At 31.4% G+C, this 27,178-nt stretch overlaps 2 non-coding genes across 2 annotated transcripts; both read left to right on the top strand.

Moving 5' to 3' along the window:
* Window positions 1-8,085: 8,085 nt before the first annotated feature.
* On the top strand, window positions 8,086-8,192 carry LOC139886879 (small nucleolar RNA R71). The gene has a single exon (XR_011772740.1). It is a non-coding gene; the product is annotated as a small nucleolar RNA R71 (small nucleolar RNA).
* A 16,665-nt stretch (window positions 8,193-24,857) lies between these two features.
* LOC139886824 (small nucleolar RNA R71) lies at window positions 24,858-24,963 on the top strand. Its single transcript, XR_011772686.1, has one exon. It is a non-coding gene; the product is annotated as a small nucleolar RNA R71 (small nucleolar RNA).
* Window positions 24,964-27,178: the final 2,215 nt, after the last annotated feature.

Here is a 27,178-nt window from a genome sequence, read left to right as displayed (position 1 = left end):
CTTCTTCTTTTAGCATTTGAATTTCTTCTGTTGTTGGTTCATATCCATTAGTTATAAGTGTAGCTAACATTTCAACTTCATCAATTGGTTCAGTTCCTTCTCCTAAAGAACATTCTCCCGTTCCTTGTAATTCTGGAAATTCTTCTAACAATTCTGCATGTAAGTCTATAGTTTGAATATAATAACATGCATCATCTGCAGATTGCGGTTGTTGCATTACTCTATCAACTGAAAAGGTAACACTCTCGTCCTCTATACTTAGGGTCAATTTCTTACCGAACACGTTTATCATTGCTTTAGCCGTGTTTAAGAATGGTCTTCCTAATATGAGAGGAACTTGAGAATCTTCTTCCATGTCCAGAACAACAAAATCTACTGGGAATACTAAAGTACCAACTTTAACTAGCATGTTCTCCATTATCCCTCTAGGATATTTTATTGATCGATCGGCTAGTTGTATGCTTATTCTTGTTGGTTTCAATTCTCCAAGGTCTAGTTTAGCGTATAGTGAATACGGCATTAGATTTATACTAGCACCTAAGTCTGCTAATGCTTCTATTGAACTAAGAATACCCAGAAAACATAGAATTGTGAACCTTCCTGGATCAGATAGTTTTTCTGGTATCTTATTCAACAGCACTGCTGAACAATTAGCGTTCATAGTAACAGCCGAGAGTTCTTCCATTTTCTTTCTATTCGTGATCAGATCTTTCAAGAATTTAGCATATCTAGGCATTCCTGAAATCACATCAATGAAAGGAAGATTTACATTTATCTGTTTAAACATATCCAAGAATTTGGATTGCTCGGCTTCAAGTTTCTCTTTCTTCATTTTACTCGGGTAAGGAAGTGATGGTTGGTATGGTTTAACATAAGGTTTAGCCTTAATTGTGTTATCTTCATTAACCTTTTCAACTACCGGTTCTTTTTCCTTATCTTGTTCAGGTTGTGGTTCTTGAGGAGTAGGAATAGCTTCATCAGAAGTTACAGGTATTTCAGGTGGTTTAAGTGTTGTACCACTTCTTGTGGTAATGGCTTTAGCTGTTTCATTCCGGGGGTTAGCATTTGTATTACTAGGTAAACTTCCCAGTTTTCTTTCACCTATTAACCTTGCTAGGTTACTTACTTCTTGTTCCAGATTTTGAATAGAAGCTTGTTGATTTCTAAATGCTTGAGCATTTTGTTCATTAGTTTGTTTTTCTGAGATGTGAAAAACTGCGTTTGAGTTTCAACTAGCTTCGTCATCATATCTTCTAAATTCGGCTTTTTATCATCGGTTTGTTGTGGTTTGTTTTGAAAATTAGGTCTTTGCTGGTTGTAAGTATTGTTAGATACTTGTTGATTGCTAGGACCTTGTTGGTTGTTGTATGAAATATTTCGGTTATAATTCTGGTTTTGATTGTAGATCGGTCTTGGCGGTTGATAATTATTTTGATAATTATTTCCAGGCCTTTGGTTTATGTATGAAATATTCTCTCTTTGTTCCATTGTTAATTCAATACTGAGACAATCTTTTGTCAAATGTGGTCCTCCACACTGCTCACAACTAATTCGTATTGAGTGAATATCCTTAGTCATCTTTTCCATTCGTCTCTGACAGCATCTATCTTTGCGGAAATGGAATCTAAGTCATGGCTAGAATCGGCTCTAGCTGCTTTAGATGATCTAACGATATCTTTTTCTTGGTGCCACTCATGTGAGTGGGAAGCAGTGTTATCAATAATTTTGTAAGCATCAGTTTCGGTTTTCTTCATAATGGAACCACCAGCTGCTATATCGATGTCTTTTCTTGTGGTGATGTCGCATCCTTGGTAGAATATTTGTACTATTTGACAGGTGTCTAAACCATGTTGCGGACATCCTCTTAATAACTTTCCAAATCTTGTCCACACCTCATATAGAGTTTCATTCGGTTTCTGTGTGAACGTAACAATTTCTCCTTGAAGTCTTACGGCTTTAGATGCTGGAAAGAATTGTTTAAGAAATTTTTCAACTAAAACGTCTCATGTATCAATCGCCCCTTAAGGTAACGATTCCAACCAATCTTTGGCTTCTCCCTTTAAAGTCCAGGGAAATAACATGAGATATATTTGTTCATCTTCTACTTCTCGGATTTTAAATAGTGTGCAGATCCTATTAAAGGTACGTAGATGTTCATTTGGATCTTCCTTCGGCGCACCACTAAATTGGCATTGATTAGTCACCATGTGTAGAATTTGTCCTCTGATTTCATAATCTGGCGCATTAATGTCAGGATGAGTAATTGCGTGACCTTGGCCAGTGCGTTTAGCTCTCATTCGGTCTTCCATACTTAAAGGTTCCAGATTCTCCATAATTGAATTTGTTGAATCGGAATCACTAGAGGATTCTGATTTAATGGTTCGTTCCTCAACAATCTCTGTTTGAATGATTGGTGGTTCCGGAGGAAAGTTTAGTGGTTCAGGATCTATGAATCGTCCCTGAATATTCTCCGGATTCTCAATTGTGAGGTCAGGTTCAAAAAATGGATTATCGGAAATTTGAACTGGAGTACTTGGTCGACTGGATGATGATTCTAAAGAAAAATCAACGGCGGTAATATTTGCTAAATGTCTTGATCTAGTTACAGGTGGTGAACGTACAAAAGGTGGTGAACGTCTTGCTCGATGCATTCACTGAATATCCTATTAGTTTTTAAAAAGGAAAGAAAAATTATATAAGTTATCCAATTAATAGACTTTTCTGATTTTGCCCACGTTTCGAATAGCCAAAAGATGCAGCAGAGGGGCAGGATTCGTTTGGTCTCAATATAATTGAGGAATGTTTGGCTCCAATAACCCGGTCCACGTACAAATCCAACTATTACTACGAACCAGAAAATTTTGATGTATATCAATTTAACCACTTAAAATAAATTTTCGTAATTTTAAGAAATTTAGATAAGAAGTAGAATAAAAATCTATGTCCTAAAAACTAGAATAGCGAGAAATAAGAAAGAAAAAGAGTGCGTTGAAAAAAGGTCGAAAAATAAAAATAAGAAAGAAAAAGAGTGACTTATAGAACTTAAAAATACTCGACTAACCCAACCTTATTACTATCACTAACTTAAAATTATAATCGCAAATTGAGGTTACTAATTGAAATGATAATTGATACGTAGGTAAAAGGTGTCTAAAAATATTAAAGCTTACAAGTAAAACTATATCCTAAATGGAAATAACTTAAAAGGGTACTAAAACTTAAAAAGGCGTCGCAAAATTATAAAGTACCTAAATCTTAGTCTAAAGCAAAGGCACTAAAGGGATATTACGGCAAAGCCTAAAAATCTAGAAGTAAAAAAAAATAATTATGGCAATAACCTAGTTTAAAACTAAAAATTAACGAAAAATACAAATATTACGCTAAAATAATTAAAAAGGGAGAAAATATAAAAATATACAAAAAGTTGTAAAAAGTACAATTTTTATAAAAATATTATTTTTATATTATTTATTTATTAAAACTAGTAATTTTACATTAATTAAACTAATTTAACTAAATATATAAATTAAATAAAAAAAACTTAAAACTAATTATAATAATAATAAGTAATTAGGGTTAATAATAATAATAATTAATAATTACCCCGTATTTAATGCCTGATTAGGGTTTCTGTCGGCGTGTCAGAGTGTCTCCGCGAGTCGCGGTATTCGAAGCTGCAAACTCCGCGAGTCGCGGGGTTCCAATTTTCAGATGACAGGTTGATTAAAATTCGACGCGTTTTTTTTTTATATTCTGTTTTATATTTTCTGTTTAAATAAAAATATTTATATAATAAAAACTTATATTTAAAAACTAAAATAAAAATAGAACTACTTTATAATTTTAAAAATATCTTAAAAATAGATTTATATATATATTAAATTTTTTTTGTTTTAAATAAAAATATTTAAATAAAACTTATATTTTTATAAAATAAAAATAAAGAAACTTTATAAAACTTAAATATTTAACAAAATCTTAAAAAAATATATATAAATTTTTGTTTTCTTTTTATATTTTCGAATAATTAAAAACGTATTTTTACAAAAGTGAATTTTAATAAAAGTAAACTAAAAATAAAAATCTTTTTTTTTTAAAAAATTTAGCGTTACGCTTCCGGCTTTTAAGCTAGATTTTCCCCGGCAGCGGCGCCAAAAATATATACTTGATGTCGTGCGAGGTGTATATAAAATAGCTTTATATTTAATAGGGAAATACTATTAAATACGATACAATTTTACACAAGATATTTATTTATTTATAGAATGGATATACTTAAACCTTGCTACAACACTTATAGGCAGTGTACCTAATCGTACAGTAGTGTAGTTTTTAGTAAGTCCGGTTCGTTCCACAGGGAAAATCTTTAAACAAAGCTTAACGCTATATTAGTTTTACTTTTATATATATATATATATATATATATATATATATATATATATATATATATATATATATATATATATATATATATATATATATATATATATATATATATATATATATAAGTAATATTATTATTATAAAGGGGGGTTTTTACCGTTTAATGGCCGGTTTGTCGATTTTAAAACTTTAGTCGCAGTTAAAACAAAATGTAAAATATTAAATAAATAAAAGACTTAATTTAAAGAGTAAAGTAAATAACGATAATGAAATTGCGATAAATAAAAGTGCGATAAAATAAACTTGCGATAATTAAAAAGTACGATAATTAAAAGTGCAATTAAATACAATAACAATAAATAAAAGTGTTATAATTAGAAGTGAAATTAAATATAAAATAAAAGAAATTAAATATGAAATAAAAGAATTATGCTTATTTAAACTTCCGTAATCATGATGTTTGACGTGTTGATTTTAGTTTTATGCCCATGGGTTAATTGTCCTTTGTCCTGGATTATTTAATATGTCCGTCTAGTTTTTGTCCATAACAGTCCATCAGTCATAAATATAAAGTGCGAGTGTCCTCGTCAAATTATCCTTATACCAGAAGTTAAATATTCCAACTAATTGGGGACTTAAACTGTAACAAGATTTTAATACTTTGTTTAATAATTACACCAGGATGTCGACTGAGTGTAACTCAAGGTTTTAATACTTTGTTAACAATTATTCCAAGTGTCCTTGTACATAATTTCACCCCTGTTTTAATAATTCTAGTGGCTATTAATCCATTCCCGTGTCCGGTTAAATGAACGATTATTCGTACATATAAATATCCCGCCCATCGTGTCCGATCGAGTGTATATGGTTATTTATAGGGACGTCCAATTGTAAATCTTTATATTAAAATTAACAAACTATCATTTAGTTAAACAAATATAAAGCCCATTAATAGCCCATAGTCTAATTTCCACAAGTGTCGTTCTTTTGTCCAAACCCCAATTATGGTACAAAGCCCAATTACCCAATTTTAGTAATTAGTCCAACATCATGATTACTTCATTTTAAATAAGCATAATAATAACTTAGCTACGAGACATTAAATTAAAAAGGTTGAACATAAGTTACAATGATTAAAAATAGCGTAGCGTTACACGGACAGAATTTCAACTTACACCCTTAAAATATTCGCTAACATACCCTTATTATTAGGATTAAAATTAAAATTAAAATTAAAATATAAATTATAAATATAAATATTACGTATAGATAGATGGATGGATATATATTGATGATAAAAATGATCAGAATTCGTTAGGTTTTATAGGGATTTTCGTATTTGGCTGCTCCGCGAGTCGCGGCATTTTTGGCCTCCATACTCCGCAACTCGCGGAGTTCGTAATTCCAGCTCACAAAGGTTTGTCTTTTAATTTGCCTACGTTTTATAAATATATTATAATATATATATTAATTTTAAGAATTAATTATATATTATATTATATTTATATACATAGTTAACTTGTAATTTTTAGTCCGTTGCGTCGAGCGTTGAGAGTTTACTCTGGTCCCGGTTCCGGATTTTCGAACGTCCTTGCGTGCAATTTAATATCTTGTACTTTGCGTTTTGAATCTTGTACTCTTGTAATTTCGAGACGTTTCTTATCAATAATTGGAACCTCTTTGATTGTATTTTATACTTTTGAGCTTTTTGGTCGTTTGCGTCTTCAATTCGTCGAATCTGTCTTTTGTCTTCACCTTTTATTATTTAAACGAATATCACTTGTAAATAGAACAATTGCAACTAGAAGCTTGTCTTTCTTGAGGAATAATGCTATGAAATATATGTTCGTTTTTAGTATTATCAATATACCAATAGTACATACATCTAAAAGCTGTGTATTTTACGAGTACGAATACAGGTGCATACGAGTAGAATTATTGATGAAACTGAACGAGGATGTAATTGTAAGCATTTTTGTTAAGTAGAAGTATTTTGATAAGTGTATTTAAGTCTTTCAAAAGTGTATGAATACATATTAAAACACTACATGTATATACATTTTAACTGAGTCGTTAAGTCATCGTTAGTCGTTACATGTAAATGTTGATTTGAAACCTTTAAGTTAACGATCTTGTTAAACGTTGTTAACCCAATGTTTATTATATCTAATGAGATGTTAAATTATTATATTATCATGATATTATGATATATTAATATATCTTAATATGATATATATACATTTAAATGTCGTTACAATGATAATCATTACATATATGTCTCGTTTCGAAATCATTAAGTTAGTAGTCTTGTTTTTACATATGTAGTTCATTGTTAACACACTTAATGATATATTTAAATATCATTTTATCATGTTAAATAAAGTGTATCAATATCTTAATATGATACATATGTATTTAGTAGACGTTATCATAACGATAATCGTTATATATATCATTTCGAGTTTCTTAACTTAGTAATCTCATTTCTTATGTATATCACACATTGTTAATATACTTAGTGAGATACTTACTCATCATAATCTCATGTCAACCATATATATATATATGTCTATATATACCAATTGTAACGTTCGTGAATCGCCGGTCAACTTGGGTGATCAATTGTCTATATGAAACTTATTTCATTTAATCAAGTCTTAACAAGTTTGATTGCTTAACACGTTGGAAAAATTTAGTCATGTAAATATCAATCTCAATTAATATATATAAACATGGAAAAGTTCGGGTCACTACAACTTGCTCATACTCAACTCCTTTTCTTGGAAACGGGATGGGTAGTCTGTATGGTGTCACCACTGGCTTTACATACTCGGGTGGTGGTGGTGGTGTAACTTCTTCATTGTTACTAACATCGAAAACATTCCCATCTTCTGGAGCTGGTTTTTCAAAATTTGTTGACACCATATTAACATTCTCATTCTGAGGATTTACTTCAGTATCACTCGGTAGCTTTCCTTGTTCCCTATCACTTATCATGCTAGCAAGAATACCTACATGTTTTTCTAGATTCAAAATGGAAGCTTGTTGAGTTCTTAGTGACTGATCAAACCTCTCATTTGTTTGGGTTTGAGATGTTATAAATTGTGTTTGAGATTCCATTATCTTTGCCATCATTTCTTCCAGATTTGGCTTTTTCTCTTCGGTTTGTTGTGGTGGTTTATACAAGCTAGGTCTTTGTTGATTGAAAGTGTTGTTTTGAGTTGGTTGGTTATTCGAACCTTGTTGGTTATACGAGTTATTCTTGGGTGCATTTGGATTGTAAAGAATGCTTTGATTTAATTATTTCCCGGCCTTTGGTTTATGTAGGAAACATTCTCTCGTTGTTCCATTGTTTGTTCAATGTTACAATCTTTCGTTAAGTGTGGTACACCACATTGCTCACAACTGATTCGTATTGCGTGAATATCTTTATTCATCTTTTCCATTCGTCTCTCGAAAGCATCTATTTTTGCGAAAACGGAATGAAAGTCATGGCTAGAATCGGATCTAGCCGCTATAGATGAACAAAAAATATCTTTTTCCTGATGCCACTCATGAGAGTGGGAGGCTGTGTTATCAATGATTTTGTAAGCTTCAGTTGCGGTTTTCTTCATAATGGAACCACCAGCTGCTATGTCGATGTCTTTTCGTGTAGTAATGTCGCATCCTTGGAATAATATTTGTACTATTTGATAAGTATCTAAACCGTGTTGAGGACATCCTTTTAACAACTTTCTGAATCTTGTCCACGCTTCATATAAAGTTTCATTTGGCTTTTGCGTGAACGTAACAATTTCTCCTTGAAGTCTCACAGCTTTAGATGCCGGAAAGAATTGTTTAAGAAAATTTTCAACTAAAACATCTCATGTATCAATCGCCCCTTCAGGTAACGATTCTAACCAATCTTTGGCTTCTCCCTTTAGAGTCCAGGGAAATAACATGAGATATATCTGTTCATCCTCAACTTCTCTTATTTTGAATAGAGTACAGATCCTATTAAAGGTTCGAAGATGTTCGTTTGGATCTTCTTTTGGTGTACCACTATATTGGCATTGATTAGTTACCATGTATAGGATTTGTCCTTTGATTTCATAATCTGGCGCATTAAAGTCTGGCTTAATAATGGCGTGACCTTGTCCCATGCGTGTAGCCCTCATTCGGTCTTCCATACTTAGAGGTTCCAGATTTTCCATAATTGAATTTGTTGAATCTGAATCACTAGAGGATTCTGACTTAATGGTTTCTTCCTCGACAATCTCTGGATGAGTGATTTATGGTTTAGGAGGAATGATTAGTGGTTCCTGATCTCTGAATTGTCCCTGAATATCCTCCGGATTCTCAATTGTGAGGTCGAGTTCAAAAAATGGATTATCGAAAATTTGAATTGGAGTACTTGGTCGTCTAGATGATGATTCTAAAGAAACATCAACGGCGACAATGTTGGCTAGATGTTTTGATCGAGTTACAGGTGGTGAACGTATGAAAGGTGGTGAACGTTTTGCTCGGTGCATTCACTGAATATCCTATTAGTTATAAAAGATAAAAATTATATAAGCTATCAAATTAATAGACTTTTCTGATTTTGCCCACGTTTCGAATAGCCAATAGATGCAGAAGGTAGCCAGGACCCTTTAAATCGGAAATCCACAACTCGCCACTAACAAATCCAACTATTACTACGAATCAGAAAATTTGGATGTCTATTGATTTAACCGCTTAAAATAATTTTTCATCGAAATTTTGAAGAAGATATAATCTATGTCCTAAAAACTAGAGAGTCGAAATGAAAAAGAAAAGCGCGTCGAAAAACGTCGAAAAATAAAAAGTCGAAAAACAATAATAAGAAAGAAAAGCGTCTAAACTTAAAAGTTTAAAAACTTAAGACTAAAAAGTTGCGCCTAAAGGTATTAAAGCTTAAAAGGAATTCTATATCCAAAACAGCAATAACTTAAAAAGGCACTAAAATTTATTTAAAATTAAAGCGATAAGCAACGTCGTAAAATTCTAAAGTACCTAAATCTTAATCTAATGAAAAAGCACTTAAGGGATTTTACGGCAATGCCTAAAAATCTAAAAATATAAAATACTACGGCAAAAACTAAGTTTAAACTAAATACGAACGAAAAATATACAATTTAAGAATTAAACGATAAAAACGATATAAATATAAAAAGGAACCAAAGTTATAAAAATACAATTTTTTTATAAAAATAATATTATTTTTATATTATTATTTATAAAAGTATTTAATATAATAAACTTAAGAATATTAAAACTAAAAACTAAAAACTAAAATATTAAACAATTAAAACCCTAAATAATATAATAAATAATAATTATAATTAACCCTAGTTCCGTATTAAATGCAGGATTCTAGCGTGTCAGATCCACTCATGTGATCGCATGAGTATAATGTTATATTGCCATGCGGTCGCATGGCCTGTAAATCCAGAAAGCATTGGGATTTAATTCAAGTTCAGCCCAGTTTCTTTTCTTTTTTTTAAATTATATAAAGTATTTATATAAAAAAACTTTAAAATTCTAAAAATAAAAATATTTATACAAAATCAGAGAATAAGAAATATAGCGAAAAAATATAGCGTTTTCGCCGGGTCCCCGGCAGCGGCGCCAAAAACTTGATGTGTGCGAGGTGTAGTACGAAATACTATTATTTTTATTACGAAATACGATACAAATTACACAAGTTTTAATTATTTATTTATTGAATGGAATATATCTAAACCTTGCTACAACACTATAGGCAGTGTACCTAATCGTAGAGTAGTGTAGTTTTTAGTAAGTCTGGTTCGTTCCACAGGGAGACGGCTTATTGCGTACACTATATTTTTAAACAATTATATTTGTATATATATATATATATATATATATATATATATATATATATATATATATATATATATATATATATATATATATATATATATATATATATATATATATATATATATATATTAGTAATATAATAGTATTATTATTATTATAAAAGGGTGGTTTTACCGTTTAATGACCGGTTTGTCGATTTTAAATAAAGCATAAAGATAAATGATGAAAATATAAATGACAGAATTTAGATTGCGATAAAGTAAATTGCAGTAATTAAAATGACAGTAAATAAAGGTATGATGAAATATGAAATAAAAGTATTATGCTTATTTAAATTTCCGTAATCATGATGTTTGACATTTTAATTTTAATTAATTGTTACCCGGGTTAATTGTCATTTGTCCTGGTTTATTTGATACCTATCTGGTTTTTGTCCATAATAGTCCATCGGTCATAATTATAAAATGCTCGTCAAATTAACCTTATTCCCGAAGTCAAATATTCCAACTAATTAGGGATTCGAACTGTAACAAGGTTTTAATACTTTGTTTAATGATTACACCAGGTTATCGACTACGTGTAATCCAAGGTTTTAATACTTTGTTAACAATTACACTAATTATCCTTGTATGTAATCCACCCCTGTTTTAATGAGATATTAATATTAATTTACCCACTTGATCAGAATGAATAATCAATTACCCAACCCAAATAATTAATTAAATGATCGTAAAAGATGTCGTATAAACGTCACTAAATAGGACATACATAATCATTTTAATAATTATTAGATTAACTAATTTGAAAATAGGTTCGACAGGTTCCAATGAGTTGTCGCTCAATTAGACAATACCCCCTATCTATTAATAGTCATAGTCCAATGTCTACAAGTGTCGGTCTTTTGTCCAAACCCAAATGATGGTACAAAATCCAATAACCCCATTTTAATATTTAGTCTTATATCATGATTACTTCGGCTCAAATAAGCATAATAATAAGTTAGTTACGAGACATTAATTTAAAAAGGAAGAACATAGCTTACAGTGGTTATTAATCGCGTAGCGTTACACGGACAAAATTTCGACTTACAAAACCTTAAAACATTTCTTAAAATAACCCAATTATTATTAATCTTAAATTAAACTTAAAATTATAAATATAAATATATATAATTTGATCAGAGGAAAGAAAGGAAAAAGATGTGTTTTACATTCGCTGAAAATGTTGCAATTTATAGGACCTGACCTGAGATTCCCTGCCATGCGATCGCATGCTTCTTCCCCTTCCTGGCCATGCGATCGCATGGCCAGCTATTCTAGCGCACATTTGGTTTTTAAAATGTGGGCGGCTGTTTTAATTTAATATATAATATAATATATATAATTTTATATAATTATATATATATATTATATTATATTCTTGTGTGATGACCCATCCTAATCCATCTGGATGAAGTCTTCAACAGTTGGTCCCATTGCGAGGTTCTGACCTCTATATGCCATGAACGACTCCATGTAATATGAGCAAATGCACAGCGGAAGATTTCTTTCATACTTGAGAATAAACATGCTTTAAAGTGTCAACCAAAAGGTTGGTGAGTTCATAGGTTTATCTTAAAACAATAAAATTCATCATTTTGATAGACCACAAAATTTAAATCCTGCATGGTACAAATGGGCCCGAATCCTATACCCACCTGTAATGTACATGCTATATCTTTTAAATATAGTACATCTTTCTCGTGTACGAAACCATTTTCATAAATCATAGTAACCGTACACATATCTTGTGCACAAAAATAACATACACATAACCTGTGTATAAAATCATTCTCTCGATATATAACATTCACATCAACTGGTGGCAATTATCATGTCCACATAATTCAATGGTGGCAATTATCATGTCCACATAATTCAATGGTGGCAATTATCATGTCCACATAATTCAATAATAATCCGCAGAACTTCTGTCTGCATAATAATTCATTCGAGGAATGTTTCGCTTGTGTCTATCTCGTCAAACATTTACAAAAGCATTTCATGTATTCGCAGTTCAAAATATATTTCAAAAGCATTTAATAAAGTAGTTGTAAAAACAGCGCATGTATTCTCAGTCCCAAAAATGTAAAGAGTAAAAGCGAATCAAATGAACTCACAATACGATATTTTGTAGTAATGATATTCATATGACGGAACTGAACAATGCAGGGTTGGCCTCAGATTCATGAACCTATATCAAGTATGTATATTAACACATGTAATTCTACAATTTACATATATTATTATTAGTGATAAAATTGTTATGTTAATTATGTGTTTCCTTAATAATCTAATTAATTACATTTATTAATATTTATTATGAAAGTATAGTTATGTTATATGTAGTAAATATAGTTTTTTTTATATAACTAATAATTATTTGATAAAATAATATTGTTAATAATAATAATAAAAAAGTTGTTTTATTTTACAATAATAATAATAATAATAATAATAATAGTTATTATGATAGTAATATTGATACTAGTATTAATAACAATAATAATAATAATAATAATAATAATAATAATAATAATAATAATAATAATAATAATAATAATAATAATAATAATAATAATAATAATAATAATAATAATAATAATAATAATAATAATAATAATATAAAAATAATGATATTAATGCTAAAATAATAATAATGATAATAATAATAATAATTTTGATAAAAAATGATAATTTTTCTAATAATGATAATAATAATAAAAATGATACTTTCAATAACCATGATAGTTTTTAGTAAAGATGATACTAATAATAATAATAATAATATTAATAATAATGATAATGATAAGAAAACTACCTCGCAAAAAGTAGCCTTTAAAATAACAAGAATGCCCAAGTCCGGGTTTGAACTCGCGACCTCCCGCTAACCCGATAACATCCTTAACCATTTGCTCTATCATGCTTTTCTGCTGTATAGTCTTACTTAATTTTATTTAACCCATAAGATTCTATTTTTTCCCTAGTTCTTCACCTTCTTTTTCAATAAAAAAAAATATCACAGCCAGGGATCGAACCTGCAACCTCTTGATTAAACCAAAACACGTCAAACCATCCTTCTGTCCATACAATTCTGATTTAACTAGGATCTTAATTTCTTTTATATTCGTTTTTCTGTTACCACCTTCTCCTTCTTGGACTTACACAGGCCTAACAAGCTAAGTCCAATAATTTTAATTATTTAACACTATAAGAAGTCTTCTTCAATCTTAAGCCCGATACCTGTTTTAAATAGATTGGACGATTGGTTTGTGGTTACTGGGGTTCGACCGGGGACACCAACAACAACTGTATTATCATCTCTATCGCATCAACCTCATCACCTTTCCATTTCCTATCCGTAATCATCATCATTCAAAATCTTCATCATAATCTAACATCATCTTATTTATTTTATTATCATCTTATTTATACATAATTCATCACCCTAATTCGCCATCATTAAACTATATCATCATCATATTATCGTAAGCTATCATCATCATCATGCGAATTCACGATAACAGTATAAAATTCATTTCCACTCGTCACTTTACAAAATGGGTCGGCTACTTTGTGTCTAATCCTACTTGTAATTGACCTACTAGTACCTAACTACTAAAGTGCTTCTTTCACAAGTTGATCTACTTTTTGTTTAGCTCCACATGCTTCACGACAATCTTGTTTTTTTTCATTATTTGTTTAAACATCAACTTGGCCTTATGTAGTTAAATTATTAAATCAAAAGGGATAGAAAGTGTCGGCCATTTGGTGAATTGTCCTACTTGCACCACTTTTGTCTCAATGATTGATAGTGTATTATATAGAAATCTTGAATACATTCACAATTGATAAAACTTTAAACTGTGATTATAATTATAATTGAACCCTTCTTGTCACCTTAAATAATTCGACTCACATGCATATCGTGTTCAATCTTCTTCTCTCCATCCCTTGTATATTATAGATTATTTATCATCTTCAACAGAAACGTACCGTAGCTGTATAACAAGGAGTTTTTGGCTTCGGTTTTCGCTTGACAAAAATAGAAATCATAGCAGTTACTGTTGCAGCAAAAAATGACGGATGATGATGGTGTTTGGTGGCGTTCGAAGCAGAAAATAGAAACACACCACAGCAGTTAAAATAGTGATGAGGTGGGTTGTTTTCGTACGTGCCAGAAACAGAAATAACACGCAGGAATAATTAAAATTTAATGGTGATGGGTTTATGTGTTTTTGGGTTGATCGTTGCACAGAAATTGAAAGGTTTGAACAGTAGCAATCGTGGGTTACATAAGTGGTGATGATCTTGGGGTTTTGTGGTGATTGTTTGGTGTTTGACAACATAAACTACAAGCAACAACAATAAGTCGTTCGAGTAAGTACGTACCAGGTTTGGGTTCGGCTCTTGTTATTGATCGATGGTAATGTTAACAACAACAAATCAAATGGGTTTGTGTTGTGGTGTTTGGATCCTTGAGTTTATGTGTTTTGAACAAGAAGAAACAAGTGACTGTACACAATCGAATGTTGCAAGTTTATATAGAATACAAGTGGTTGATTATTGCTTGTAATACTCGAATAATTGAAGAGACAAGCCAGAAATTATCACGGTTGTTTTATAGCAAGAATGGAATCGATCGTACAGAAGGAAGAAAAAAATAAATAAAGTTGAAAGGGATCTCTAACAGATTTTGTAATTCACTGTGATAAGATTCGATTTTATTTGAAATAGAATTAGAGACAGGATCAAAAGTACGATTGTGTGGTGCCACTAAATTTAATTTATTCAGATATTCAGATTTATATAGATTACATATTTAATTAATTGAATTTAATAATTAATATTAATATTAATATTATTAATAATAATACATAAAAATATTAATAATAATCAAGTTTATGATAATAATAAGTTATAATACTAAAAATAATACTAATAATAATGATATTTAAAAATGATAATAATTAATGATTAATGATAACATTCATAATATTTTAATAACTATTTATATTATTAATGATAATAATATTATTAGTAATAATAAAAATATATCAATTTATATATCAAGTTTCATATTAGTATTTATATTATAATATTATTAGTACTAGTATTAATACTTATTTTCTGTAATATCATATTTGAATATTTAACATATATATAATATTAATTACGTATAGAAGTCATATATGTATATATCTAGATTCATTTTAATAATAGTTTAATCATTTTGTATTTTACTTTACATTTTCAATTCAAAGGATTATATTGTAATTTATTAATTCAAGATATCATATATACTTATATTTATTTCTATATACATATCTATATATTCATACTTGTTTACAACAGTTGTTCGTGAATCGTCGGGAATAGTCAAAGGTCAAATGATTATATTAAACACAGTTCCAAGTTTTTAAGATTTCAACATTACAGACTTTGCTTATCGTGTCAAATTCATATCAAGATTAAGTTTAAATTTAGTCGGAAATTCCCGCGTCGTCACAGTACCTACCCGTTAAAGAAATTTCGTCCCGAAATTTGAGTAATGTGGTCATGGCTAACAATAGAATTGTTTTCATGATGAACATGAGTTAATAAATAGCGTTTTATTACCAATGAGTAATAAAGATAAAATAATTCGATTATTCGAAGAGTACGAATGAAGTTATCACAAAAATGAAATGAGAGAATAAAGATTCGCCTTAGCTTTTGACGTAGTCACTTTTGAATTCCGAAATTCAAGGGATTTAGAGGAAATCTTCGAAATCTAAAAGATTTGATTCTTCAGCGAATAAGGAAATTAAGATCTCTGATATTAAATGCGATCATCTGCCTCGATTGTTCTGTCGAATATTTCCATTATAAATTTACTTCTTCCGTTTTATTATTCTCATTACTTCTATACCTTCTTTCTCAGTTCATATATCAAAAGATTATAATAATGCTTAATTCGGTTCTAATCCTTGTTCTCATTCTGACTATCGCAATGATCGTTCTTCTTTTCCAACTCCCACCGAAAGAATCTATTTATTTCTACTATGTTCTAGTGATTATTGTATTTATAATTCTCCCGTGTCTTTATATTACTATACGCACTGATATCCACGGTTGGTAATTTCGGTGTTGTTGTTGGGCTTTGTATTTTCCCTTATATATATCAGAATTTCATGCTCTTGTCTTCTTTTCCCGACTTTAAGTCAAGCGAATAATGGTCCAGAATTCGTAGATATAGAGTTTCGAATGATTATAGTATTTTAAGTAGAAAAGAATGCATTAGCACGATTTGATTTGTCAAATTACCAGAATCTCTGAGAATAGAACTATCAAGAACATATTTTCTTGATATGTTCAGAAGTTAAATAGAATGAAAGAGTTATGTAACATGACACATGATGATGTTATAATCTGTGATTCATCATGTTCCATTTAGAAACTCATCATGACTTACTGTAATATAATCACGTTGATCAAGTGTCATTATATTATACTAACTCATGCACCGGTTAACAACATTACTTCAATAACATTCATATTTTAAGCTCGAAAGTTTACAGAATATAGAAACTAACAGTTTCTATATGATGTAACACTGATAGCACGAATAGATTAATGATTTTAGATAAGAATAGTTATGAAAATATCTTCAGAAATATAGAGGATATTTATAATGAAAGATACGATGATATCTTGGAATTTCTAATATCGAAGGGTGGTGAAGAAAATTTATCCGCAAGAGTTTGGAGTCAGAAGTAAGGTATTCGCTAAAGATTTCATCAGAAACTGAATCATCAGGATTCTTAATGTACAAGCTTAGTTCTTGTGATTTGTTCAAAGACTCCTTCGTAGTTTGCTCAATCAGTTTTCCAGTTCTAACTTTTCTAAGCTTTTCCAAAATACTATTCTTTATCATCAAACTTCCGATGATTAAGGGCGTTTATGGTTGTTTATGGTTTCTGCTGCTTCATTCAGCTTTTTCAACATTCAGAGTATTGATTTGTGATTGAGTGCTTTTCAGAATTTCAGAATGAGAGATCATAATTCTAAGAGATAAATGTCATACATATAACTGTTGATGTAGATATGTTGTGAGTTTTCAAAGTACTGATTGCTGATTCCCGGTAATTGGTATGGCAGTTCTCGTTACAAGATGCGGATGAGTATATGATAGGGTTTCAATGAATAAATATAATGATTTGTCAGAGAGATTTAAGCCAAGAAGCAACGAGGTTGCTGGTACGTCTGCTGGTAATATGGTGGAATATAAATGAATTCTCCGGTATCAAAAGGGTAATCGTTTATATCCGTATTTATAGTAAGGCTACTTTGAATGAAAAGTCGAAGTTGACCTGCTGGAGCTGTGACAAAATTGGCTACTTTGAAAAGGGATCGCAAAGTTATTTTTGCTAATAAATGCCAAAGGATCTGACGCGGCTACGTTTTAAACTTTTACTCAATTGCCGAGAGTTTCTTAGGTGCATAACTATATGCATAAATATTTTCTTCCGTAGATGAAGTGCGGATGATTCATCCTATCGATTGAGGTGTTTTCAAGAATCATGAAAGGTTTGAACGCAGATTGTAATCGTCAAGATACTAATGAAGTTTAGAATGAAATCAAGTGACAAACCTGAAGAATTGTTTAGTTTTATATGTTATAATCAATATTTTAATTCATTTTAATTGTCCAATGTTGATAGTACTCAGTTGATAGTCCACAGTTAGCAGTGTACAAATAATAATTCATATATAGTTTACTATATAATATTCGAATTAATTAATACGTATCATGACCCGTGTACATGTCTCAGACTCGATCACAACTCAAACTATATATATTATTGTAGAATCAACCTCAACCCTGTATAGCTAACTCTCGCATTACTGCATATAGAGTGTCTATGGTTATTCCAAATAATATATATAGATGAGTCAATATGATATGTCAAAACCTTGTATACGTGTCCCGACATTTAAAGTGCGTAAAATAAATAACAGAATTTAAATGACGATAAATAAAGTGCGTAAAGTAAATAACAGAAATTAAATGACGATAAATAAAATTGCGATAATTAAATTACGATAAATAAACTGCGATAAATAAAATGTAATCAGTTAGCTAGGAACAGTTAGCTGGAAACAGTTAGCGTGGATTCTTAACAAAATTTCTCATAGTTAATTTGTTTATTTCTAACAAATTTTATTTTGTCCAATGTTTTCTTCATTATGCCACTTGTTGGATTATGATAAATCAAAATCCAAATATGAATTTGAATAAAAATGGTTATTCTGCGGTGAACGAATACACATATTGGTGGATGTAAGTAGGGTAGTAAACGACCGTTGAATCAGCTTCGAAGAATGTACAGTGTAATTTATTAATTTGAAATCTGAATATTCCTCGGGTATTACCTACCCGTTAAAATATTTTCACGATTAACACTTTGTATGAAAGAATTTTTAATTACAATCTTTATGAAAACATATATACATATATATTTTCTTCAGATGTAATCATGGATTCATTGAGTTAATATGATATTAAACTCATTTGGTTTACCGTTAGAACTAGAATATATATAATCTCTAAAACATTAGAGATTTCATAATCGCCATGTCGAACGAAGATAAATGATGTAAAATGATACGTAGAATGATGATTATGCTCGGGGTACATAATGAGATGTTGAGGGGTGTGATGTTGAAACTTGGGTTATTGGTGGTACTAGTATTGATGTTGGTGGTACTGTTGGTGCCAGTGATGTTGCTGAAGCTGGTAAATTTTGCACCATATTTTTCCAAGACTATAACTCGGGCGCGAAGTTCGCTGACTTCTTGTATTACTCCGGGATGATTGTCGGTCGGAACGAATGGATGAATAAGGTTTAGAATTTTAGATAGAATATAATCGTGGTGAGATATTCGGGAAATGAGGGTGAAAATGGTGTTTCGGTGTGGTTCGTCGGTATGTGCTTCAGGTTCTTCACCAAGAGGTGAATTTGGTTGATGGAAAGGATTGCCTTCTTCTCGTCTCCATTAATTAAGTCGACTACGAACTCATCATATGAATTGGGGATGGTTGGTTGGTTGATTCATTCTGGTGACGCTACTTTCAGAGCTTAGGTGAACGTCCACGTCTGAATAGCTATCGGAATAACTATCGGAATAGCTATCGGAATTCGAGGGACTCGAACTGGTTGAAGGATTCATCCCGTACAATCAGATGAAGAATTTTCGATAAGAAATAGATTATAGGATGTAGATTAGTACCTTGCAATACATAATTTACATATGCATATATAATACTAAAATCCCATAAGTTACGGAAAGAATCTACGGAAGCTGTCAGGCAAAGTAACAACAACATATATGCTAAGATATGAATTTATCTATACACTATCTATGCAATAGCGGCAGTAAGACGTGTCTAGACTTTAAGGATGATAAACAAGTAATTTTCGACACGAAATGATAAGCAAAACTTTTGACATGCAGACACGGTCGAAGTCCAGACTCACTAATGCATCCTAACGACTTATCAGTTATACACACTAATGCAGACCTGGTTCGCTAAGACCACCGCTCTGATACCACCTGTGATGACCCATCCTAATCCATCTGGATGAAGTCTTCAACAGTTGGTCCCATTGCGAGGTTCTGACCTCTATATGCCATGAACGACTCCATGTAATATGAGCAAATGTACAGCGGAAGATTTCTTTCATACCTGAGAATAAACATGCTTTAAAGTGTCAACCAAAAGGTTGGTGAGTTCATAGGTTTATCTTAAAACAATAAAATTCATCATTTTGATAGACCACAAAATTTAAATCCTGCATGGTACAAATGGGCCCGAATCCTATACCCACCTGTAATGTACATGCTATATCTTTTAAATACAGTACATCTTTCTCGTGTACGAAACCATTTTCATAAATCATAGTAACCGTACACATATCTTGTGCACAAAAATAACATACACATAACCTGTGTATAAAATCATTCTCTCGATATATAACATTCACATCAACTGGTGGCAATTATCATGTCCACATAATTCAATGGTGGCAATTATCATGTCCACATAATTCAATGGTGGCAATTATCATGTCCACATAATTCAATAATAATCCGCAGAACTTCTGTCTCCATAATAATTTATTCGTGGAATGTTTTGCTTGTGTCTACCTCGTCAAACATTTACAAAACCATTTCATGTATTCGCAGTTCAAAATATATTTCAAAAGCATTTAATAAAGTAGTTGTAAAAACAGCGCATGTATTCTCAGTCCCAAAAATGTAAAGAGTAAAAGGGAATCAAATGAACTCACAATACGATATTTTGTAGTAATGATATTCATATGACGGAACTGAACAATGCAGGGTTGGCCTCAGATTCACGAACCTATATCAAGTATGTATATTAACACATGTAATTCTACAATTTACATATATTATTATTAGTGATAAAATTGTTATGTTAATTATGTGTTTCCTTAATAATCTAATTAATTACATTTATTAATATTTATTATGAAAGTATAGTTATGTTATATGTAGTAAATATAGTTTTTTTTTATATAACTAATAATTATTTGATAAAATAATATTGGTAATAATAATAATAAAAAAGTTGTTTTATTTTACAATAATAATAATAATAATAATAGTTATTATGATAGTAATATTGATACTAGTATTAATAACAATAATAATAACAATCATAATAATAATAATAATAATAATAAGAATAATAATAATAATAATATAAAAATAATGATATTAATGCTAAAATAATAATAATGATAATAATAATAATAATTTTGATAAAAATGGTAATTTTTCTAATAATGATAATAATAATAATAAAAATGATACTTTCAATAACCATGATAGTTTTTAGTAAAGATGATACTAATAATAATAATAATAATATTAATACTAATGATAATGATAAGAAAACTACCTCGCAAAAAGTAGCCTTTAAAATAACAAGAATGCCCAAGTCCGGGTTTGAACTCGCGACCTCCCGCTAACCCGATAACATCCTTAACCATTTGCTCTATCACGCTTTTCTGCTGTATAGTCTTACTTAATTTTATTTAACCCATAAGATTCTATTTTTTCCCTAGTTCTTCACCTTCTTTTTCTATAAAAAAATAAAAATATCACAGCCAGGGATCGAACCTGCAACCTCTTGATTAAACCAAAACACGTCAAACCATCCTTCTGTCCATACAATTCTGATTTAACTAGGATCTTAATTTCTTTTATATTCTTTTTTCTGTTACCACCTTCTCCTTCTTGGACTTACACAGGCCCAACAGGCTAAGTCCAATAATTTTAATTATTTAACACTATAAGAAGTCTTCTTCAATCTTAAGCCCAATACCTGTTTTAAATAGATTGGACGATTGGTTTGTGGTTACTGGGGTTCGACCGGGGACACCAACAACAACTATATTATCATCTCTATCGCATCAACCTCATCACCTTTCCATTTCCTATCCGTAATCATCATCATTCAAAATCTTCATCATAATCTAACATCATCTTATTTATTTTATTATCATCTTATTTATACATAATTCATCACCCTAATTCGCCATCATTAAACTATATCATCATCATATTATCGCAAGCTATCATCATCATCATGCGAATTCACGATAACAGTATAAAATTCATTTCCACTCGTCACTTTACAAAATGGGTCGGCTACTTTGTGTCTAATCCTACTTGTAATTGACCCACTAGTACCTAACTACTAAAGTGCTTCTTTCACAAGTTGATCTACTTTTTGTTTAGCTCCACGTGCTTCACGACAATCTTGTTTTTTTTCATTATTTGTTTAAACATCAACTTGGCCTTATGTAGTTAAATTATTAAATCAAAAGGGATAGAAAGTGTCAGCCATTTGGTGAATTGTCCTACTTGCACCACTTTTGTCTCAATGATTGATAGTGTATTATATAGAAATCTTGAATACATTCACAATTGATAAAACTTTAAACTGTGATTACAATTATAATTGAACCCTTCTTGTCACCTTAAATAATTCGACTCACATGCATATCGTGTTAAATCTTCTTCTCTCCATCCCTTGTATATTATAGATTATTTATCATCTTCAATAGAAACGTACCGTAGCTGTATAACAAGGAGTTTTTGGCTTCGATTTTTGCTTGACAAAAATAGAAATCATAGCAGTTACTGTTGCAGCAAAAAATGACGGATGATGATGGTGTTTGGTGGCGTTCGAAGCAGAAAATAGAAACACACCACAGCAGTTAAAATAGTGATGAGGTGGGTTGTTTTCGTACGTGCCAGAAACAGAAATAACACGCAGGAATAATTAAAATTTAATGGTGATGGGTTTATGTGTTTTTGGGTTGATCGTTGCACAGAAATTGAAAGGTTTGAACAGTAGCAATCGTGGGTTACATAAGTGGTGATGATCTTGGGGTTTTGTGGTGATTGTTTGGTGTTTGACAACATAAACTACAAGCAACAACAATTAGTCGTTCGAGTAAGTACGTACCAGGTTTGGGTTTGGCTCTTGTTATTGATCGATGGTAATGTTAACAACAACAAATCAAATGGGTTTGTGTTGTGGTGTTTGGATCCTTGAGTTTATGTGTTTTGAACAAGAAGAAACAAGTGACTGTACACAATCGAATGTTGCAAGTTTATATAGAATACAAGTGGTTGATTATTGCTTGTAATACTCGAATAGTTGAAGAGACAAGCCAGAAATTATCACGGTTGTTTTATAGCAAGAATGGAATCGATCGTACAGAAGGAAGAAAAAAATAAATAAAGTTGAAAGGGATCTCTAACAGATTTTGTAATTCACTGTGATAAGATTCGATTTTATTTGAAATAGAATTAGAGACAGGATCAAAAGTACGATTGTGTGGTGCCACTAAATTTAATTTATTCAGATATTCAGATTTATATAGATTACATATTTAATTAATTGAATTTAATAATTAATATTAATATTAATATTATTAATAATAATACATGAAAATATTAATAATAATCAAATTTATGATAATAATAAGTTATAATACTAAAAATAATACTAATAATAATGATATTTAAAAATGATAATAATTGATGATTAATGATAACATTCATAATATTTTAATAACTATTTATATTATTAATGATAATAATATTATTAGTAATAATAAAAATATATCAATTTATATATCAAGTTTCATATTAGTATTTATATTATAATATTATTAGTACTGGTATTAATACTTATTTTTTGTAATATCATATTTGAATATTTAACATATATATAATATTAATTACGTATAGAAGTCATATATGTATATATCTAGATTCATTTTAATAATAGTTTAATCATTTTGTATTTTACTTTACATTTTCAATTCAAAGGATTATATTGTAATTTATTAATTCAAGATATCATATATACTTATATTTATTTCTATATACATATCTATATATTCATACTTGTTTACAACAGTTGTTCGTGAATCGTCGGGAATAGTCAAAGGTTAAATGATTATATTAAACACAGTTCCAAGCTTTTAAGATTTCAACATTATAGACTTTGCTTATCGTGTCGAATTCATATCAAGATTAAGTTTAAATTTAGTCGGAAATTCCCGCGTCGTCACATCTTGTGCATATTAGACTTGTAATTTTAGCTCCGTTGACTCACGCGTTGATGCTCGGTTCATGTCTCGGTTCCGGATTTTCGAACGTCCTTTCGTACGCGTAGATATCGTGTACTTTGCGTTCCGCGGCTCGTACTCTTGTCATTTTTAGACGTTTCTTATCAATAAATGGAACCACTTAAATTATGTCTTGTTCATTTGAGCATTTTGGTCATTTGCGTCTTCAAATCGTCATTTTCTTCTTTTGTCTTCGCACTTATTTATTTAAACGAATATTACATAAAAATAGAACAATTGCAACTAAAAGCTTTACATATTGGAAGGATATTGTGCCTAAATATATGTTCATTTGGAGCACTATCAGTGGTAGGGGAATTTTCCTCAACTGGGGACTAGTGAGTGAGAGTGGTTGATCCTAGGTCAATTGAGATTGTTGGGCTGGATACGGTGGATAGCGATAGCGGAAAGGTTGACTGCTTCGCTGAAATTGATTAACCTTAGGTGGTTGATTGAATCCGGGATTTGGTGGACGAGCTGGGTATTGGACGTAACAGACTGAACCATCAGGGTTTTCGTACTTAACTTGATATTCTTCAGTAGGTTGCGGGTTGGTACAATTAACACAAGCCTGAGCTTGGTTAACCTGCTACGGCTGCGTCTTCAATTCTCTGAGTTGTTTAGCGAGAGATTCCATCTTATCCGTAAGGGATTTGATGGCCTCCGTTTGATCGTTAAGTGCAGAGAGTGGGGCAGATGATGAAGTTGTTTCACCACTGTTCCAGTCATGATGATGCATTGTCATGTTCTCGAGCAATTCCCATGCTTCGTCTACGGTTTGGTTCATCAGATTCTCTTGAGCTACTGCATCGATCGTTGTCCTATGATTTACCATAAGACCATTGTAGAAGGTACAGTTTGGGCTGACCGTTCTAGCTAGTGATTAGGGCATTTCTTCAGCAGAGTTTTGAATCGCTCCCATGCAGTGTAAAGAGATTCATCATAATTTTGTTTGAAGTTAATGATGTCATTCTTCAGTTTGGTTTGTTTAGAAGGAGGGAAATATTTGGTTAGGAATTTAGTAGCCATCTCCGTCCATGACGTGATGGAATCTTTTTCCAATCCTTCGAACCAAGTTTGAGCATGATGAGTGAGAGAATAGGGGAACAAGCATAGCCAGACTATATCTTGTCCTATCCCTGGCTGAATTTATCAAGGTGAGAATTAGGATCGTCATTCGGTAATCCATGAAACTGACAGCTATTCTGGATGAGTTGGATGATGTGATGTTTTAATTCGAACGAGTCCTTGAATCTCTGGAAATCTGATTGGTCCTCCTCGACCTTCAATCGAGGGTTTGGTGTTTTCTGCTAAAGTAACGTGTAACTCAATTTGATTTCTGATTCGTGCTTCCTTGCGTGCTTTAGAGATTATTGCTTCTAGATCAGGTACGAATAACAACGGCCCTGGTCTAGATCGGGTTTGGGTCATACACTAGGTATGCCTTTTTGTTTTTAATTTTTCGCAAATAAACTAAATTATAATAAGCTAAACTAATCTAAAGTAATCTAATCTAGGGTAATCTAATTCTAAGGTAAGCTAATCCAATCTAATTTTAATCTAAGGTAATCTAATGTAATCTAATTTAAGGTAGTCTAATTTAATTAACTAACTATCCTACGGTGAAATACGTTTTTTGTTCTGGCTATTGATTCCCTGGTATTTCGGTAACAGAGCTCCGCACGAACTATTCAACAAACCAAGTGGCCATGCCGACTACAGAGAGGCAGGATCCTTTTAGTCCCAATATAATTGGCGACTGTTCGGAAAATCCAATAACCAAGTCCGTGTATAATTATCTTTCTTACTCACCACTAAATGCTTGTGAATAAGTTTGATAGAGAGCAGTATTGCCTGATACCAGTTCCCCGGTAGCGGCACCAAAAACTAGTATCCTCCTGTGATATGGTTGAAACGGACGGTTTTTATTCTCGCGGTGTCGTCAGGCCGCGGCTCGCCAGGATCAACCACTCATGGGAGGAAGGTACTGTTTTAAATTTATATTTAGCGGGGCCTAAATCTTACTACTCCTTATAAGCAAGGGAAGTATGACCTAGGGTCGTATTTTGAGATATCTGTAGAATCGAACCTATATTTAAGCCTAAGATAGTTAGGGAGTAGTGAATATTTATTTTGGGGTTTTTCTAGTTTATAAGACAGATAAAGTAAATGCGATAAATTTCGTAATTCAGATAAGGTTAAAGTGAGTGCATACTATGACTTCATCAGTTATTCTACCGAGATTATGGAATGTTGGCTCATGAATAGGCAGAGGCCTTGTATTCATTACACTGGTCCTAAAAGCCCCTGTCATAAGACATGTCACTGGATGCTGCGTTAGGCTTGAAGATTCTGAATAGACAGCAACATCCCTTACCCCGACGTCCGTGCACTCTGACTACAGGCATACACGTTCAGGCGGCTCATCCAATTGAGCGACTCGGTTGGGTGACGTATTAACATTCCGAAATGGTCTAAACTTTCTTAAGCATAATAGAATACATGGTTTACCATATCCGAGAGACGTGATGCATTTCAATACTTTCATTAATGATTGGTAAAAGATAGTTAGGCCCTTAAAAAGAGTTCAACCATAAAGAACACCATGGCCAAGTCAAGCTGACTTCCATGAACATGTTCGGTTATCCTAACGGTCCAATCCTTTATGTGTCTAAACAAATGGTTCCTTAATTAACTAAGAATCCCTCAAGCGGGGTGCAATGCGTGAGACTGCGTTATGGTGCAGTGCACTGGTCAACACTAACCGGGTTCCATGGCCTTACTTAGCAGAGGTACAACTTACAACAATCGCTGTGCTTCAGCGTGCACGTACGAAGTTTATATGCTTGGTGACTACACTAGCATGGTCTAAGACCGACAATGTACTAAGGGTCTAGTCAGATGTTTCACTACAAAAGAGTCCTCAGTCAGAATCTAAAGCTTGATAGACTTACTACAACCAGTGTGCCTCTGTCGATCTTACGTTGTATCCGATAGACTTCTCTTACCAAGGGTGACACAGATAGTGTATTCTGAATCAGGATTCGCGACTTCCTAATAACAGAGCCTATAACTACGTTCTATTAGTTGGAAATGCGATTGAGTTTAAAGCATAATCAGAAAGCATTTCAACAGCATACACAGACCATAATATTATTTCGGCATTATAACTGCTTACATCATAGCAAACACTAA

The sequence above is a fragment of the Rutidosis leptorrhynchoides genome, chromosome 1 (assembly GCF_046630445.1).
Source record: "Rutidosis leptorrhynchoides isolate AG116_Rl617_1_P2 chromosome 1, CSIRO_AGI_Rlap_v1, whole genome shotgun sequence".
Lineage (NCBI taxonomy): Eukaryota > Viridiplantae > Streptophyta > Magnoliopsida > Asterales > Asteraceae > Rutidosis > Rutidosis leptorrhynchoides.
The sequence above is the reverse complement of the archived record's forward strand: the minus strand, read 5'-3'. Positions and strand labels throughout refer to the sequence as shown.